This window comes from Sycon ciliatum, chromosome 5 (assembly GCF_964019385.1).
Source record: "Sycon ciliatum chromosome 5, ocSycCili1.1, whole genome shotgun sequence".
Lineage (NCBI taxonomy): Eukaryota > Metazoa > Porifera > Calcarea > Leucosolenida > Sycettidae > Sycon > Sycon ciliatum.
The window spans coordinates 27,429,030-27,446,261 of NC_088647.1; positions in this window are offsets into that span (position 1 = coordinate 27,429,030).

A 17,232-nucleotide genomic window follows, 5' to 3' on the forward strand; every position below is an offset into this window, starting at 1 on the left:
GCGCATGAAGCAAGCCTTGTGGGCTTCGCTGAAAATATTGTGTCTCCAGGCCTTCCATGCCTTGTCTTTAGTGTTCAATGCTGTGGTTCACTCAGGAGTGCACCATTTGGGGTCTGCTGGGCGGGTAACAAGCTGCTTGGCGGGGATACATTTCTGCATGCCACTGGAGATGACGTCACTTAGCTTCCTGCAGGACTCTTCAGGGTCGTCAGTCACAATGGTGGACCAGTCAGTAGCTCGATAGAAGGCCCGCAGGCGCCCCAGTCTGCCTGATTGTAGCGCCAGACAGTCCTGGAGGTAGCTTGCTCAGCATCAGGGGCGAGATAAAAGTCGGCAAGAACAACCCCATGGTCAGAGCGACCAAGTGGCGCTTTGACAGTGGTGTCGATAGCAACGGGCATGTTGGAGAGGATGAGGTCCAGGGTGTTCAGACCCCTAGTCGGCTGCAAGACATGCTGGTGGAGTTGATGCTCAGCACACAATTCTTCCAAGGCCTCTCCAGCTACAGTTGTTTTGCTGCTGCAGAGCCAAGTCTCGTGATGGACATTAAAATCCCCAGCTACCACTATGTGAGTACCGTGAGTGCGGGCCACGTCTAGTGCAGGTCTAAGATCCTCAATCAGACAGGTGTCGCTGTCCGCACAGGATCCAGGCCAATACAAGGCACCGATAACAACAGATTGTTGCGTGGAAAGACTCATGGCGAGCCAGAGGACTTCGTGGTCATCAGGGGGAATCTGGTCGAGGTGCTCCACTGGGAGGCCGGACTTCAGCCATACAGTAATGCCGCCACCAAATGCATCCCGGTCACGTCGGGTGGGAGGCGAGTATCCTGGAAATATTGTCTCAGAGGCTACAGTCTGGGCGGAGAACTTCGTTTCTGTGATAACTGCTATGTCGACGTTATCGGTGAGCAGTGCATGCTGCAGCTCTCCCAGCTTGTAGGTGAGGCCAAATGCATTGGTCACCAGCCAGCGGAGCGGCGGAGCTGCATTGATCATTGCGGGGTGCCAGCAGATGCCATGCTGTCGCTGTCAGCGCTGTCAGCATCATCCAGTGTAGGTCACCTCTCGCAGCGCCGGCAGGGTGGTGTCGATTGGGCTTGGGGCGGTCTTGGTACTCCCATGGCCGGGCGTATAGAGGCCTTGGCCAGAAGTCCGGGGTTGTCAGGAGGCTCAGGTCTGTGGCATCTATACAAATCCTAGCTGACACCTTTCCTGTCTGCGTTGTGTGGATGCTGCTGTTGTGAACACTGGCCGTTGATCCCACTGCCTCAGCGCGCCGCTTCACGAAAGTTTTGATGCTCTCTTCAGAGCAGTTTGTACCTAGGTTGCCCACAAAGATTACTGGTTTCTTGGCCCTGGGGGGTTCCTGTGCAACTAATTGCCAGCTGTCGTCACCAATGATGTCCAGAGTCTGGGGCTCGTTGTCGTCGTCCTCCAGCTCCAAGTTGCGCTGGCCAGCATGCTGCACGCCGCCCTCATCAGTCGTGGCCCGCGTGGCATCCTGGGACTGGTCCCGCGTGGCATCCTGGGACTGGTCCCGCGTGGCATCCTGGGCCTAACCCCTGCGCGTACGGGTACGGGTACGCCGTCGACTCTGCGGAGTACGAGTTCTCTGGGGTTCGTCAGCGCTGGCAGGCCGAGGAGAAGCCGCAATGGCGGACTCCCTGAGGGCGACAACCTCCTCGTTCAGCCCTGCAATTTGCCTCGATAAGTCGTCAATTCTGTTATTCAGTCGCTCCTCGAGGTCTGCGGACTCCGTTACCAATGCTGCTAACGTCTTCATCACATCTACTACCGACGACTCGATCCCGGGGAGGGAGCACAACAGCTTTACCTCGGAATTCGCCAGCCAGTCCACGAAAGGCAGATTTAGTTGGAGGCATGGCGGAGGTGACCCAACGCTATCGGATGCCTACCTAGTTTTCTACTACTACTGAAGTACTACAAACTAATACCTAAATCCTCAAAGCCAGCTGACTGGGTCTTTTTGTCTTTTTGCGCGAAAGTTTATGTGGTGAACTGTGTTGGCAACGTTGGTAAAGATGAAGTCATTGAAGATATCAGTCAATGAAATTTGCTATTTTTCTTGTGTCTAACCAACCCTGTACGGATCGAACTGACGATTCCCGAGTGCGACAAATGTCCTGAAGTCTGCTCCTAATCCTATTAGCTAGTAGCACTTTCCCAAAGGTGCTCGCCCTTTTTTCGCCCTTTTTGGCCCTTTTTGGAAAAGCCCGTTTCTTTCGCCCTTTATTGCGTTTTGCCACTTTTTGGTGAATAAGTTTTTTTGAGCTGAAAAAGTGCTAAAATCTGTTTGCTCATGCATGCGATCACAGTTTCCGAGTGCTCGATATCGCGATGGGCCTTGGCACGCCGCTTTTTGGGGGTAACAAGTTGGTGAAGCTTGTACCCGGTGTACACAATGCTGTAAAAGGTGAGTTTGTTACTTTACTTCCTGGTTTGCCTTTCTAGGACCCATAAATGGAAGAGTGCGTATTCATTTCTCAGCTTGGGACCTTGGGTTCATATCTGAACATGTATTATGGCTATGCTTCACTGAAAAAAGAGCACTTTTTGCCTGTTTTCACTGAAAAAGGAGCACTTTTGCCTGTTTTCACTGAAAAAGGAGCACTTTTTGCCTATTTTCACTGAAAAAGGAGCACTTTTTGCCTGTTTTCACTGAAAAAGGAGCACTTTTACAGCATATTTTGAGGGATGCGCAAAGCACTAAGTCCGAATTAAAAGAGCACCTTTGGGAAAGGGCTATTAGCTAGGAATCTAGAAATTTCAAATTGAGTGTGAAGTGAAGACTTTGCCATTTGCAGACGAGAGAATTCTCGCTTCACGATTTTCGTGGTGTGTGGGCTCGGGTACATGTCCGTTGGAATGCAGACCCACCACACCCGACAATGATGCTTCGGCAGGAATGCAGGTTGGTGCAGATAATTGCTTAATAATATATGTCTAAGCGTGTATACCTTTCCTTCCGTTGCATGCTTGGTTAATCCGACGACACGAAATTATAGACATTTCTTTCCAGGGCAAAATTAACTTCAATACCTTTTGGTCGTTCTATGTTGGTTGGTTGGTATATTTTATTTTACTTCGCCAGAATGAACAGGCATTGCTGCCTTCTTGCCTGGACAAGTGGATTGTCCAAGCTCTCACAAAAAGACGAAGAAAGGAAAGAAATATTACATGAGAGTGTGAAGCATGCAATCTTATAAAATAAAAAATAAAATAAAAATTTCCATGAGAGTGTGACGCATGCATGATGAGAGAGGAGAGATAGATATAGATAGAGAGAGAAAGAGAGAGTGTGAGAGAGAGAGAGAGAGAGAGAGAGAGAGAGAGAGAGAGAGTCTGCTTTATTTCCTGGACAAGTGAACTGTCCAAGCTCTTACAAAATGACCAACAACAACAACAACAGCAGCGGCAACAACAACAGCGACAGCGACAACAACAACAGACCAACAACAACAGCAACGGCAACACCACAGCAGCAGCAACAACAACAAGAGAGAGAGAGAGCGAGAGAGAGAAAGAGAGAGAGAGGGAGAGAGAGAGAGAGAGAGAGAGAGAGAGAGAGCGGGAGGGAGAGAGAGAGAGAGAGAAATTCTCAGGAACGTTCACACTGAATCAGAGATAGATATAGATAGAGAGAGAGAGAGAGAGAGAGAGAGAGAGAGAGAGAGAGAGAGTCTGCTTTATTGCCTGGACAAGTGAACTGTCCAAGCTCTTACAAAATGACCAACAACAACAGCAACGGCAACAACAACAGCGACAGCGACAACAACAGACCAACAACAACAGCAACGGCAACACCACAGCAGCAGCAACAACAACAAGAGAGAGAGAGAGAGAGAGAGAGAGAGAGAGAGAGAGAGAAAGAGAGAGAGAGAGGGGGAGAGAGAGAGAGAGAGAGAGAGAGAGAGAGAGAGAGAGAGAGAGAGAGAGAGATAGAGAGAGAGAGAGGAGAGGAGAGAGACGCTTTACTACCTGGACAGGGAATTGTACAAGCTGTCACAAAATGACCAACAACAACAACAACAACAACAACAACAACAACAACAACAACAACAACAACAACAACAACAACAACAACAACAACAACAACAACAACAACAACAACAACAACAATAACAACAACAACAGAGAGAGAGATAGATAGATAGAGGGAGAGAGAGAGAGAGAGAGAGAGTGTGTGTGTGTGTGTCAGAGACACAGAGAGAGAGAGGGGGGGGGGGGAGGAGGAGAGATATGCGGATTGTTAAGTCTTAGTATTCCCTGTGAGTTTGTACCTTTTTGTCGCACTCGCCGACTGTATATGATCTAGCTACATTGGTACATGGTGGACAGTTAGTCATAACTCGTAACATTTTGTCCTTATTCTTTTTATCCATGCCTTACATTGACTCGCCATCCGAGCTTATTTATATATTTTTGATAGGGCAATATGTAATGTACACACACACACACACACACATACGCACACACACACACCACACACACGCACACACACACACACGCACGCACAAATGCACACACCATCACATTACGACAAAATCAAGGTAATGCCGGCGAAGCTCTAGAATTTTCTTGTGTCCCGTGCTAGGAGCATAATGGTATTGCCCAATAATAGAACTTGGTGTAAATGGGTTCTCATGTTGGGTACTTGTGAAGTACATACATTCGGATGTCTCTTATCCGGGCACCTTGGGACCGGGCACTGCCCGTATCTCAGGATAACTCATCTCCACCATGCATAATATCATCTTTTGAAGAAGTTTGTTGGCACATATTGCACATGTCAAATGTTCGAGCGTTTAAATAATGGTCTTGCAACGCGCAGCCTTGTATCACACACTCTTAAGTTGCCCATGCTCAGAACTGCCTTTGCCCGTCATGGCGCTTCCTTCCAATGTGCTAAGCTGTGGAATGATTTGCACCCTCTAGCTCGCTGTGTGTATAACTCCGCCCGTTTTAAGAAACTGTTACCCCAATGCCTTGCTTTTTCACGCTAGTACTTATGACTTTCAGCTATGCAAAATGCGAACATGATCACCTATCCAATACCGGTAGTCTATTATATTAATTATTCATATCTTTTTGCATCTTTCCCTCGAGTGGGTCTATTGTTATTAGGCAATTGTCTGTAATAGTCAACACTATAAATAAAAATCCAATCCAATCCAATCCATGTTCAGGATACAAAAAGTATCCATTGATAAAAAGTGTGGTTTACACAAGTTGGAAGTGACAAAATTAATAAGCATTTGCGCATGCAAAAAAATTCAAACCCCCAAATTCGAAGCATTTTTGCCATAGGATCTTAAGCTAAAGGTGCCCGGTAGAGAGACGTGCCCGTATCTGAGGGGTTTCGGATAAGAGGCGTTTGAGTGTAATTGTATTATTCGGTTGCTGGCTATCAATTGTGCTGTGAGCATGGCAGAGTGAGATCTTCCAGCATTGTTGGTGTTTGCTTGATCTTGTGTTTACGCTCTGCAGAAAGGATCATATGTAGTACCTGCTCAGCATTACATCCATTGCGTAGCAGCAATGTGCCATCCTTCTGCGACTTGGGTGGAATGACGTGCAAGTGGTGCTCCAGGGTCAACTTCAATTTGCTGAGCACGTATGCCGCTGGCTTAGGGTCAGCAGTTGGGTGCATTTCTCTGTATACAAATCGTGCTCTGTCGTCAACAATATGGCACCCTTGTCCAGCAATTCATGTGCTTTACCAGCAATGACTATATGGGGAAGATAACTCTCAGCACCTTCCGTGAGAGATGATGCTTGGCAATTGGTGGTCTGTGCTTAGTGCACTGTCGGCAGGGAGCATGTCAACTGAACAGTGGTAATAGGTTACACTCGAATGCCATATGAAATTTTTGGGCCTAACTGTCCCGAACCCCCTTAAGGGGGCAGCCTACCCATAAATTTCATATGGCATTCAATTGACCGTAACTTTGGTGTTTCTCAATGGATTTGAGTGAAATTTTGACCACACACTCCTGCCACTATGCTGGCCCTCAGGACATGATTTACAAGTTCTTGCGCCTCACTGACAGGCTTTCCAGGCCGGAAAAACTCAAATTTCCGGCATAGTGCCACGGTGTGCGAGCCACCCAGGAGCCAAACAAATGCATTTACAATTTTTTTCACATTTTCGTGCTCATTCTGTTCGTGCGCGGGACTCAAATCTAGAACAAGTCCAGAAGCAGCCATGGGTGATGGGGGTAGGGCCCCTCAACGAGGCCCTGGAATCTGTCACAACGGAACGAGTGGGCGTTCTCTCACACACTCCCACAGACCCTAGTCAATTTTTGAATTTTTTTAGGTTTAGCACGTGCTACGAGGTCGTACCTTTGATACAACATCCAGTGCTGGGACGTCCACAGCAAGCCATTTCCACAGCGCTGCACACCAAATCCAGGATACCCTCAGAATCCGGCAAAGACTACCACTCACGTTTCACTACTGCCTAGTACTGAATCCTACCTGACTTCTTGACACGACTCAAACTTACCAAAGTCACTAAATCAACGTCAACTACAATAATCAAGCCACATATCTGCAACGTCACGAGGGTGCTGGCAAAAGTCCTGCTGCACAGCGGCGGGCTTTTCCCGCCGCCGTGCAGCCCAATATGTGGCTCAAAAACCTGATTTTTCTGCACACTTTCACGTGTTCCCATGATACGACAAGTTGCGCACGGTCTGCTCACATTCAAATACAGTGCTGCCAACAAATGACAGCATGCAACAAAAAAATCTTTCCTTGCAAGGGCACATTTTCGGCCATAACTCTTGAACGGCCGGTCAGATCGGGACACAATTTTCAGAGAATTTGCAGCTATTCATGTTCTTTCAACTGCCGTAGCACTCAATATGAATTTACAAATTCGATTTTTCAGCGAATTTTTGGGTAGTCTGCCTAAAGGTGGCAGACTACCCAAAAATTTGCTGAAAAATCGAATTTGTAAATTTGTAAAGGCTTTTGAGCCACGTATTGGGCTGCACGGCGGCGGGCGAAGCCCACCGCCGTGCAGCAGGACTTTTGCCAGCACCCTCGTGACGTTGCAGATATGTGGCTTGATTATTGTAGTTGACGTTGATTTACTGTATTATCTCTAATATAAGCACGGTCCTTTATTTTTTCAATGTACCTCCGCCCCGTGCTATTAATGGAGACGTTCCTTTATTGGAGACTGTTCCATTATTATTTCAACCTCATTTCAGAGGCATGTTGCCATGCCAAACTCATGTATGACACACACATTTCAGGGTTTTTTTCGCCGGTACAGATAATGAATTTACACAGTGTGCTTATATTGGAGACTGAGCACTTTATTTTTTGAATGCCGCCCCAAGGTGTTCTATTATTGGAGACGTGCTATTATTGGAGACTGTGCTTATATTAGAGATAATACGGTAGTGACTTTGGCAAGTTTGAGTCGTGTCAAAAAGTCAGGTAGGATTCAGTACTAGGCAGTAGTGAAACGTGAGTGGTAGTCTTTGCCGGTTGAGGGTATCCTGGATTTGGTGTGCAGCGCTGTGGAAATGGCTTGCTGTGGACGTCCCAGCACTGGATGTTGTATCAAAGGTACGACCTCGTAGCACGTGCTAAACCTAAAAAAATTCAAAAATTGACTTTGGTCTGTGGGAGTGTGTGAGAGAACGCCCACTCGTTCCGTTGTGACAGATTCCAGGGCCTCGTTGAGGGGCCCTACCCCAGTGAGGCGCAAGAACTTGTAAATCATGTCCTGAGGGCCAGCATAGTGGCAGGAGTGTGTGGTTAAAATTTCACTCAAATCCATTGAGAAACACCAAAGTTACGGTCAGTTGAATGCCATATGAAATGTATGGGTGGGCTACCCCCTTAACTCCAAAGCACGAAAAAGGCCAAAAACTAAACCAAGAACATGTGCAATAACATGTCATTTAGACAGACAGGACAAGTGAATAATTAGTCAGTCCATTGTTCATGATGATCTCCGACGGTTACGTCGGCAAGCGAGCCTCCGCCACTGCCAAAGCAGCGTGGGCTCCGCAGGAGGGTGCAAATTTCAAACCAAAATTTAAACGCTTACAACCGCGAATGCACATGATACAGGATTTCAGAAGGCTGAAGGAAATCCTGCATCTAACAAATGCCATAACATGAGAGTAATGCTCACCCCTCTTCTCAGCCAACAGATGAGCAATTCGTTTATACAGTGCTGTTGATGCTGGACCCATTCCGCCACTGGCTGACATGACCGCCGGAACAAAGGAGCCTTGCTCAACCTGCCTCACCCGCTCCTCATAGTGCCTTCTCTTTTCTTTTTCATGTCGCTGATACACAATAGTATGTGGTGCAGATCGATTCGAGCTTGAGTGATGATTAAAAACCCGTATATCAATAAGTGTACGCTCAAAACGACTGCCCCACAAACCATTGGCAGCGACATCCAACCGGGCACGGTCTTCCACATTTGCGGTCCGGTAGCGAAGACGCTCCCCCTTCAGCGGTTGCAGCAAGGGCTCGATGGACACACTGGTGCGCACCTCGTCCAGCAGCCGGGCCGTGACGTCCCGAATACCATTGTGTCAAAATGGAGGGAAACCTTCCATAGGGGCACGACAGGGAATGCGCGACAGTTGCCTCTTGGCCCCAAGAGCAGTGTGATGGTACCCTGGCCGGTGTCCATCCGTAACGGAGGCAGAGTCCGTCCCAAAACTCTCCCTTTGTTAAATTAAAATGATATTTCTTAAGTGGACGGCACGTCAGCCAGCTCGACGACCCTTTCTCCTTCGCGACGTCTATGACATGTCGTAGCGACTCCGACGCACTGCCCGATATCGCGTCGAACTCCAGTTTCTGATGACGTCGAGAAGATGCCTTGGCGTCTCTCTTGGCCGATCTGATTAACACTACTGAGTCACCGATGGAGCCATCCCCTGACAAGATTCTCCGAGACAAAGGGTTGGTCATCCGAACCGACGATTCGTATTGTTGGCATAGGGACACAGGGTTAATCAAACCGAGCCCACCCAGACGACACGGCAAAGCCATAAGCCGTCGGAGGGTGTCGCCTGGGGGTGCACGGCAAGTTAAGGCGGGAATCAGTTCAGACTTCACAATGTCCTCCAGCGGTTGGAACATGGGTTCGGGTACCTTCATGGTACGACAGAGGAACGCCCATCTACCCCTGAGGCCCGTCACATACGCAGAATACGCAGCCTGCGGCTGGGTTTGTGCAAATACTGCTAACTTCTTCAGTTCCCCCATCCATTCGTCCACCTTTGTTTTGATATAACTTTGAAGAAAGCTGTCTCGTCCGATTGCTGCGCCAAGATATCGTGATCCCTCGTCCGTTATCATTACACCAGTGTCTCGAAACAATTCAGTCGCCTCCTGGTAACACCTTTCCTTGACGACAAGGACCGATTTCTTTGGGTTTACGTAATATCCATATGCCGGTCCTCTCTTGTCCATTATGTCCCACCATAGACGGAGTCTGCGAAGACGAGCAGCAGCGGATGAATCGTCCGCGAACCATGACTGCACCGCACCCGCCTCATCCGCCAAACGTATCAAGGGCATTATTCCCAACGCGTACATGTACATTGCAAGGGGATCACCCTTTGTTGTCCCTTCTTGCGACAGGATACTTTCACCGTCCACGTAGAGATGAGCTGGATCACGGTAGGTATTAATTAGAACGGTAGCAAGTGATGGACACAAGTGCTGAACATTTCTTAACCCTATAACGCCTATAGGGCGGATATATCCGCCAGACTGTACAGTGCATGCTGAGGTGACTTCAAACTTTCGTCATTCAGTCAATCCTTGTTCGAATTCAACAAACGAAAGGTCTAATCGTATCAGAAAAGCCTCAGCTGTCGGCGCAAGTCTGTCGATTTAGTCTGTTGAACGCATTACTTGCATCCGCTATCAGAATTCCTTCGGTGTCATCCAGCTCAAAGGCCTGCTGCATCGCATGTATTCCCGCCTCTATACCGCAATCCTGGCCAGCGCATAGCTGTATACACCCAACCGCCTCCTGAACAGCTTGGCCTACGACGGAGAGGATGGCCTTGCTTATATTGCGTCGAGCGACCTCACCTATTCCAATCGGCCGGACACCGGGTTGCTTGTCCAACGCTATCAATCTGCACGCAGTGAAAGCCGACAAAGATGCTGGGTGCACGTACGTGGAGGCTAAACGCCTTGCACACGATGCTAGTGCATCGCAAAGGCCCTGTGAGGCGTCAGAGAAACTAGCGCAAAAATGCCGCCAGTTCTCGGCGTCAACACCACTCGGCCCCGCAGCACCCTGCGTACCGAGCGCTGCACTCTTAATCGACTGACGTCCAAGGCTGCTGAAAAAGATCGGATGAGGTGGAGCAGGTGGATCACCACCAATAACGGCGTCCTCGCTCATCGGCTCTGCGGGTGGATGTTTGTCTTTCAGGATATCCCGGACAGTGCGTCCGTCAATCTCGTCATCCAACTGATGCACGCCTCCATCATCACCGCTTGTCAAGCCACGGAGCGCCATGCCCACTTTACCCGAGGTGACATAATCTGCAAAACGCCTAGCAGGGTCAACCGACGGACCCACTGAATCACGTTTATGTTTGTTCTTGGACGATAGAAGAGAGGTCTGTATGGTGTCCGCTTCCCGTTGCAGCTCTGCAAAATCTCCCTTCGACCACTGGTCCATGCGGCGCTCAAGTATTTTACCATATTTATTATTGTCACAGTCCGGCATCTGCAGCATTAGCATCTGGTAGACGGCTGCAATCTTGAGTGCGATCATTTCATACGATCCCCCATCTCCGAAGCAGGAATAGAACGATGTCAAGGTAGTGATAAATCGTCTTCCAATATTTCCAGACGGCACAGAGAAAGCATTCGGGCGAAAGTGAACACATTTGTTATATGCAGCCTCTATGGCTCCAGCTGTCTCCGCTACAGACAAATCACCAAGCCTGAACGACGGGTCGGAGCTAGCTATGGGTTCCGGCTCGGGCAGATCCAAGCCGGTCCGGACATCAGCTGAGCCCTGCACACGCAAGGTCGACATAGCGGTATTCACTTCAACAGCATCCCCGGACGTGTGTCCCCTGGTCTCCCGGGAAGCAGAGTGTAAGTCACTTGTGGCTGGTACCGAATTACCACGCACAAGTCCCCCAGGCAAGGACCCGGTGTCATACACGTCCGGCGAGCATACTGGAGCAAAAGTGTCGACAGCGGAATGCGGATCAACCGCTTCCTGTCCATCAGGTAAGTTGGTATCAGCTCCAGTTTTAAAGGGTTCAATTTGTTTGTCATTTCTAGTATTGTCCATTTCACCATTGTCAGCTACCGGTAATGACCGTGCATCGAGGCTCCTATCCAGCCGGCCAGCAGAAGAGAGAATGAGATCGCCCGACACTGGTTCATGTCCAGGTAGAACCGGCGCTGGGCAAGTAGGAATACCCCGCCGCTGCGCCAAGCTGGAGACAGCACCTCCCAAGGAACCATGAACCACTGTGGTACAGTCGCTTGGTGCATTGGAGTGCGGCGCCATCGGCACAAGACCTCTAACATCAGCTCTAGGTGGATACGGATTGCGACATTTCCCATCCATCATTGGCCTGCAGTTTGTACAGGGCTGCTTGAGGCCGTGGCATCTACAGTCTCTGCACAGGTCACCGTTTGCAGCGCAGCGACAGCACCCCACCTGTCCGCTGTGGCCCTTCGCTCGCTCCCGCTGGCGTACACGGCTGCGCAGCGCGTCTACTTCACGTCTTGACGCTTCCTGCGCCCATACAGATTGGATATCGACATCTTCTCCCATCACGCGTGTACGGTCTGGACACCGCCGTGGCACCTGTGACCATTACACGGTACGGGCTGAATCCGAATGCAGAGTCTCAACTCCATGGTGCTTCGAGAGGGAAAGTGATTCCGTAAAAAGAAATATCGAGGAAAACAACGAGATTCCAAGACCTCCAGCAAGTCCTTCATGCTGTGGGAGAGTGAACGCCCCGAACACTGTGCAATATCCTGTATAGACCACACTTTTCGGGTGATCAGCAGCGCTGCATGCAGCATGAACCAGTGCACTGTGAACGGAACACCGAACGCGAAGTACCAGTAGTTCTGATATAGTCATTTTGTTCGTCGCCTCTCCAGGTTTTGATCCACTTATTGGTTTGACTGAGGCGAATGCGGAATGTCCCACACTTTCTTTCGTTTGTCTCCCAAGACGAAGCCTCATGAACTCAGCTGCTTGTTGGTAGCTGACAAGACCGTGGGGAAAAGCGATACTGATAGCGATCAAGTGAAGACGACGAAATAGTAGATACATGTATTGTAATTACACAAGAGAGAGTTTGGAAGCTTTGTCACAACTCCGAGTTTCACGTATCTCTACGATCATCAGGCAACTGATGGTTCCAAAACGGGCAGCCAGAACATAAGGGGGAGCAAGGTGGGATTTTCCGAGGGGTGTCATAGGCGACGCGTATCATAGCGCAAGAGTCAGGTGCAGGCGTGAAGTTGCCAAGTCTTCAGACTTGGGGCTATGCAGCAGTAGTTCCGGCATGAATGATATAGAATAGAGCTGGGGACAAATGCCAAATCCACACATGCCCACACCACTACAAAAACATACACCCACACTCTCTCCCTTTTCTCACATACACATACACTCACACGCGCGTCCGCACACACATTCTCTAAATCTCTCTCTCTCTCTCTCTCTCTCTCTCACACACACACACACACACATTCATTCTCTATATCTCACACATGAACACGCACACACACATTCATTCTCTATATCTCTCTCACACACACACACACGCATTCTCCAAACCTCACACACATTCTCTAAAATTTAATCTTACATAAACACACACACATTCTCCAAATCTCACACAAAAATTCTGTCTCTCTCTCTCTCTCTCTCTCTCTCACACCTGGTCCTGGTCCTGGTAAACACTGCCATTACGGTCACGTGTCCCCTTACGGGGCCGACAATATAGAACGACGAGCGGGACCACGTTCGAGAGAGCCATCTCCAGCAGCTATGGATCTGGCTTATCATCGGAAACAATTCCTCTCACGGCTGCCGCTAGAACTGGTCCATCACTCTCCACAACAGAGCGAACATTCCATGAGCCAACGCTCTGAGTCGTTCCAAGTCGTCGTCTTCGTGCGGTAGTTTGCTCCTCTCGCGGGCTTGCAAAGCCTCGCGAAGGACTCCGAGGTGGGGGGCGACGAGGAGAGTGTCGGCATCGTAACTATCCGACCAAGTCTCCTGTCGGTGAATACCCCACCTCAGGCACTGTTGGCTTCGACGGCTGGGGACACCCCAGGCCGTCCACAACGGCGAGAACAAGCACGGACGGAGGCCAGAAACAAGAGCCCGAAAAAGTACAACCGTCCTCCACCAGAGCAGAGAACACACACATTGTCAAGATGTTCAAATATTTGAAAGATTTTCTTATCGTCGGAAACGATTCCTCTCACGGCGGCCGTTCGAACTGGTCCATCACTCTCCACAACAGAGCAAACATTCCATCAGCCAATGCTCAGAGTCGTTCCAAGTCGTCGTCTTCGTGCGGTAGTTTGCGGTAGGCCTTGCGAGCCCGCGAGGGGAGCAAACTCTCTCTCACACACACACACACACACACACACACACACGGCCACAATACTCATCCTTTCATTCTCACACCTACCACACACATACTTGCACCCGCACTTATCCAATCACCCACACGCACTCTCTTTCTCACGAATGCACACAAACACACACACACACACACACATGCGCGCTCACACTCACACACACACACACACACACACACACACACACACACACTTGGCAGGGGGACTACCAGCTAGATTCACTTGACCTTGCGCGCAAAGTTACAGAGGTAGAACTTGTTTTCATGACGACACTTGGACACAAGCTCTGACCTCTTGTTGAGGGAGCGGGTCTTGTCGGCCCAGGCAATCTCCAGCTTCTCGGCCAGACACAGGTTGCAGCGCTTCGAGATGTTAGAGTATGGTGCGGCTCTCCTCACAACGGACCACCTGATACTGTAAGGTTTGTTTTGATCCTTCAGTCTCCAGATGTGTCTGGACAGTCTCGTTGAGGTCGCGTGCTTCTTGTGGCGAATAGTATGTTGATGACCATTGAATCGTGTCTTGAATGTCCCTTCCGTTAATCCAGTGTACTCCTTCATGTAGCTGCCGGTTACATGTGCCCTGTACACAATGCTCGATGCTAGACAGTTTCCTTCCAAGGGGCAATCATTTTTGACACGGCAGTTGCAGGTTCTCACATCCTTGGTCTTATTCTGGTGGTCGCTGCGGAGGATACTATTGTTGTGTTGCTTGATGATGGTGGCGACATTTGGCATGCAACTGCAACTGAACTTTAGCGTGTTCCGGTTAAATATCTTGTATAATTTGCAACCTTTGTGGAAGTGCTTGCTGACGAGTTGCAGGAATCGCTGCCCAATGTTCGTGGACACATTCTTACTGAACGGTGGGTTAAACCATGTGATATTCCGGTGTCTCTTCCTTTGTCTCTTCCTTTTCCCACTCTTCCGTTCCTCCAAGAACTGGACGGTCTCATTGTACCTGCTGTCTCTGAGCGCATTGTTGTACATTTGAGATGCGTCCTGGAATGTCTCCTCATCCGTTGATATGTCCGTTAATCGTCGGCTGATGGAAGCGGGCAAGTTCTGGATGATGATTGGTGGGTGGTTGGATTTGTGATGGACATACAGTGGCCGGTCGTTGGGCTTCCGATATGGACGGTATTTGCCAGTGCGTAGGTCAAGCGTGATGTCTAGGAAGTCGACTGATTTCAGGTTTGCCTGGATGGTAATTTTTAGTCCTAGGCTGTTGAAAACTTTGGTCATGTCCTTTCTGATCCTATCCACTTCCGGTCCCGATACGTTCCGAAACACTGCCAGCCCATCGTCGCGGTAGAGTCCAATGTCACTGCCATAGTACACCTCGGATAGTTTGGCCAGGGCCAGCGTGCCGACCAACGCACAGACTTCAGCACCTTCATAGCATCCCATCGTCACATCGAATACTTCGCTTCCCTTCTTCAACCACTCTTTCCCGAGGCCGAATAGCAGGGATTTCCGTGCATGGAGGATAGCTTCCTGGTCCTCCGAAGACACCGACGTGAAGCCTCTGGCAAACTCCAACGACGTTAATAATAGTTCTTCCGAGATAGACGGGTAGAACTCCACGACATCAAAACATACAAAAACGCAGTTTTGCTTTTCCTCCAGCCCCTCGAACCTGTCGATCACGGCGGATGTGTTCTTCCAGGCAGTTGTTGGCAGTTGGCGCCGGATATCCTGAATTATCCTTTCCAGGATCGCCTTTGATACCTTTCCGACCTCGCTCTTCGCCGGATTGATGAGGCGGCATGGGAGGTTGTTGTTAAAGTTGTCTTTGTGGTCTTTTAGAGTCACGTACGCGTCCTTTTTTTGCCATACAATCCATTCTCTCGTCCAATCCACGCGCATTGGCTATATTCCTAGCCTCCACATTTATGTCGTCGTATGTCTGTTCCGGTGCTTGCTTGTAGTTCTTGGTTACATTGTCATGCATCATTTTCTCGTAGCAGTCCTTGTTGACGGCATACATGTTCCTTGTCTTGTCCGCCGCCACGAAGATGTCGCTTGACTTCCGGATGTGAGCGATGTCATCCTCGAGCCACCGCTGGAAACTGTCCGTTGTCCTTTTAAAATCTACACTCTCCACCATCCTCAGCAGATCATTCTCGAAAGGCTCAAGTTCCTCGACCTGCGGTGGACATTTCCGGGACTTCAACCCGAAGTTGTCCTGCTGTTGCTGTTCAGCCTCGTCGTCTTGCCCTTTCATAAAGAATATCGCCCGCCAACGCATCCGCTGATGAGGCTTTCCACCATTTCGATAAGCCTGGTTGTGTACTGGGCTGGCGACGGAAGGGGGATGTTCTTCATCGAGTAGTTCAAGTCCGCCCGTTTTGGCGCCTCCATCCTCCGACACGAACAGTAAAGCGAGAGTGCTCTACCATTGTAATTATTTGAAAATAATTTGAGGTGCTCTGTTCGTTTGTCACCTACCAGCGTGGAGGCGATGTATTCCCTACAAATCAAAGACTACAATGCAGAATTGTCAGACACTGACGTCCGTCCCATGGCTTAGTCAAATGTTGTAAGAGTATCCGAAATAAGATGGATTGTTTGTGATCGTGTGGAACAAATTTGACAAGACCAGTAGAGCGTGAATGGGTACATCTACACGTACATGTAGAACCAATGACATTGAGTTAGTAGTAGGCTAACTGCTGCAAAGATCTATCTTTCAGGTCTGTGAAAGAAGGAATTTTCCAAATACTGTACTAGAAACCAAAGTTTGCATTGAACGGCGATGCTCATTACTATGCGTCTTTGTCATTTCGTCCAATGTTTCTATGACAACTCGTGTGCTGGACGAGCATTTGTTGTCATTGACTCAATTTCTTTTACTCTCCATAGGCTATTGGATTATTTTCCTTACTAGGTCTATTTATAACCAGTATCTATATGAGAGTGTGATGTGTCTCGATGGTTACTGGTATTCGGCACACGTGGTTCATGTAGTATGTTGCAAATTAAGATGCTCTTGTTTGTTGCTGATAGAAAGATTTCCACTTCCCCAGTTTTGTTTCACCAATATGCTTTTCTTTTGACAACTATAGCCACTTCCCCTTTTTAGACCTTATCTGGAAGACCCATTCTTGGATATTCAAGCAGCAGCCAAGGGAGCTAGCTCTCTTGGTTATGCTGGTAGAAGGACTGGTTCCGACCCACCGTCCAAGGGGATCCACAGGATTTCCTGTGGATATGAGATCCCCTCGTTTGAGGGGATTATGAGCCATAATCCCCTCAAACTAGGGGAAATATCCGTAGATCACCTGAAAAGGGTGGTCTATACACGAGGACTCAACTGTGCATAGGCTGTAATACATGTAATATGGAAATAAGAACGGTCTGGGCTATAGGAGGCTGACCCGGTACCCCCAGTTCTTCGGCGCCCGACTGTACTGTACGCAGCAAAACAAAGCACATGACGTCAGTCTTGAATGCAGTACAAAGCAATGCAGTGCAGTGTGTGCGCTAGTTCGGATTGTTGCAAACAAGTACACATGAACTAGCACAGCTAGTACCATTTTCAGGCAGTTCACTTCCCC